At 35.0% G+C, this 3,590-nt stretch overlaps 1 pseudogene; it reads right to left on the minus strand.

The window, feature by feature from the left end:
* Positions 1 to 2,327: 2,327 nt before the first annotated feature.
* LOC141521253 (glutamine synthetase pseudogene) lies at positions 2,328 to 3,352 on the minus strand (annotated as a pseudogene).
* Between the last annotated feature and the right edge of the window lie 238 nt (positions 3,353 to 3,590).

Genomic DNA, 3,590 nt, shown 5'->3' on the forward strand with positions numbered 1-3,590 from the left:
AACTTCAACATTCAGCTTGGGGTGATTTGAAATATGATATTTTGGAGAATGAGTGAAAATGGATTAAAACCAAGAATCAAATACCCAGCAAAATTAAGCATACTCTTTCAGGGGGTGGGGCAGGTAATATGCACTTAATGAAATAGGGGACTTTCAAATTTTGCTGATGAAACATCCAGAGCTGAAAATATATAAACATATATGTATATATATATATATATATATATATATATATATATATATATATATATATATATTCAAATATAAGATTCATGGTATTTAAACAGCAAACAGGAAAAATGTTATTCAAGATTAGATATTTACATGCCTAAATGAAAAGATGCTACATGTAACTCTTGAGTACTGTGTTTGTCAGAAAGATTATACAGTGGGTGTGGGAATAAATTGATTTTGATGTGGTAATATAAAAATATTGCATGAAAATAAAAGGATTCTACTGAGAAAAGTGGAATGGAGGAGATTGAATAGGGCAAATCACATCAAATGCACTTATTACAATAAAGGGAAAGAAGGGAAATATGAAACTTGCTTGAGTGCTGCTCTCATAAGATTTGAATCAAAGAAGGAATAACATATACAATCATTTGAGTTTAAAAATTTGTCTCACCCTATACAGAATTAGAAGGCAAAAGTGGAATGAAAAGGGGGGAAATGAAGTGGCTAGAAGGAATGGAAGAAGAGAAGGTAGAAGTAGGAGTGGAAAGCGCAAAAAATGGGGAGGTAGGTTCAAGGGAGAGCAGAAAGAAGAAGGCAGTGATCTTAAGCTAAGCACTGGTGAGAATGGAAAGTGTGGAAAAAGAGAGAAACTCAACTGAAGGAAATATGAAAGAATGTAACAAAATTTTTAATACTTACTGTGAACATGAATGGGATGAACTCTCCCATAAAATGGAAGAACCTAGTAGTGTGAATTAAAAAACTGAGTCCTACAATATGTTGCTTACAATAAACACATGAAAAGTAGAGATATATACTCAGAATAAACTTAACACACTTGAACAGACTGTATTATGCTACAGCTGAAGAAAAAAAAAGAAAAGAAAAGGAAGCAATCCTGAGCCTAAACAAAGAAAAAGTATTCAGATTTAAAGAAAAGAGATAAGAAGGGAAATTACATCTTGTTAAGAGGTACCATAGACAATGAAATAATATTAATATGGACCATATTTGCAACAATTTTTGTTATAACCAAATTCTTAGAAGAGATGTCAAATAAATTATATGAAAATATAGACAGCAAAATGATACTCATGAGGGACTTCAGTCTCCCTTTCCCAAAAATAAATATTTCTAATGCCAAAAAAGAAAGAAGGAGAACAGAATTTGAGAAAATTTAGATTATGGTAGATGTTTGGAGAAAATTGAATGAGGATAGAAAGGAATAATCCTTATTGTCAGCAGTACTTGGTAGTTACACAAAATGTGACCTTGTCTTAGGGCTCAAAAATTCTCTCATTGAAATTAAGAAAAGCTGAAATATTAAATGCATCCTTTTCATCTCATGATGAAAAAAATTTCCGTAATGAAGGACTACATAAAGAAAACTAAAATTGTTTGAAATGCAAATACCTTAAATTTAATAAATGAATGAGTCAAACAATAATCATAGACTAAATTAGTAATTAGAAATTCTGAAAAATCAAAGCAAGAAAACTATTTAACTAAGAAAATAAACTAAGCATTTCTTTTAAGAAAATAAATGAATAAATAAACATTTGATTGATTCAAATAAAAGAGAGAAAGAAGATAGCCCGATTACCAGAATCTAAAAAGAAAAGGTTGAATCTAGCACAAATGAAAAGGAAATTAAAATAATAACAGAGCTCTTTGTCCTCTCCTTTTCCAACAAATCTTACCATCTAAATGAAGTGGATGAATATTCACCAAAAGAAATAGAAATTGTCCAGAATAATAGAAGACAAATTGAAATTCTTGGATAACACTACTTTTTTGAATGTTCATTCTTTTTATTTTCTCCCTGGAAGCCACAAGTCTATGTTGATGTACAGACTTGATTAGATGGAAGCAGTGGTTATGTTTCCCTAACCCTTTTCCCCCACTAACATATTTTCTCAGTCTTCAAAAAGTCATCAAAGGTGGGAAAAAAGATTAAATAATAATTCCCCAACCCTACTCCCCCCTTTACCCACAAAAAGCAAGGAATTATCTGTTGGAACATAAAATAGTCTTTTGTGTCCTGGTTTACATCTAAAGGGAAACTTGGAAGAGGGGAGAGGTGAAGTGGAAGAGGCCATGAGAAAAGGTTGTGAGTCAGGGATACAGAGGTATCTGTAGATCCAGCCCACTTAGTTTTTATACTGAAAGGGTTCTTCCCCTGCATTGTTGAGGAGTATGGATAAGTACCTCTGACACTGCATAAGGGTCACAGTTGGCAGAGGGGCAGCAATCTTCAAAGTAGCCCTTCTTGTCCTGCCCAACCAATTTGCCAATCTGGATGATGCTGTCGCAGTTGGCCACACCAGCAGAGAGCTCTTTGATATTGGATGTTTCATTGAAATCTGTCACATGATGGGAATTTTCCAGATCCCCTTTGGGGTCATAGACTTGGATGTGATATTTGTGTCATTTGCTTAGTCTCTTGATAGTTTCTTCAATAAACTTTAGACCATTCTCTTCTCTCATGGTCTTGGTACTGAAGTTAGTATAGCAAAAAGCTTGTCTCCCATTTAAATCACTTCAAACTGTCCTCTCTGGAACTCTCACTGAGCTGGCATTATTTCAGTGTTTAACCCCTCCCCCCAATTTTGACTCCAGCATATAGAGAGGCATGGTAATGAGCTCTTCTACATCTCTTCCATAGGCTTTGTCAGCTCCCACGTGGCAATAATATGGACCCTGGGGCCCAGGGAACCCATTGGAAGGCCAACCTAAAGGGAGTCCATCTGTTCCCATGAGAATATATTCTTGTTCCATACAAAACCAGGGTTTCTGGTTGGTCACCATATTGGCTATCCATTTACAAGTATGCCTCAAATTGGACTCTGCAGGCTTGCAGTTATAGTTGAAGACTTCACAGAGAACCAGTTTGTTGGGGGTCTTTTTGGAAGGGTTCCAAGAACAGAGCAGCAGGAATAAGATATTGTCACTTTTAGAGTCTTCAGGTTGAAAATTGCTGGAGCCATCAAAATTCCATTCAGGTAGATCACCTGTGCTCTTCAATTCACTGTTTAGGGTCTGCGTTTTACAGTGCAGTCCCTTACCAGTGCCATGGATCCAAATGTTCATGACCAGTAATTTTTTTCCCTTGAAGCAGGTTTAAGTACATCTCCTTGATATTTTTGTTCAAGTGAGAACTGGCTGAAGTGGCCATGTTAGAAGTAATAGCAGAAAATGATTATAGTAATCTGCTGTTTGATATACCAAAAGAGTCCAGCTATTGGGATAAAAACACTCTCTTCAATTAAAAACTGCTGGGAAAATTGGAAGTTAGTATGGAAGAAAATTAGATAAGAACAACACATCACACCCTATACCAAGTTAAGATCAAAATGGATACAAGATTTAGACATAAAAACAATATGGTAAACAAACTAGAAGATCAAGGGGTA

This window comes from Macrotis lagotis, chromosome 1, assembly GCF_037893015.1.
Source record: "Macrotis lagotis isolate mMagLag1 chromosome 1, bilby.v1.9.chrom.fasta, whole genome shotgun sequence".
Classification (NCBI taxonomy): Eukaryota; Metazoa; Chordata; class Mammalia; order Peramelemorphia; family Peramelidae; genus Macrotis; species Macrotis lagotis.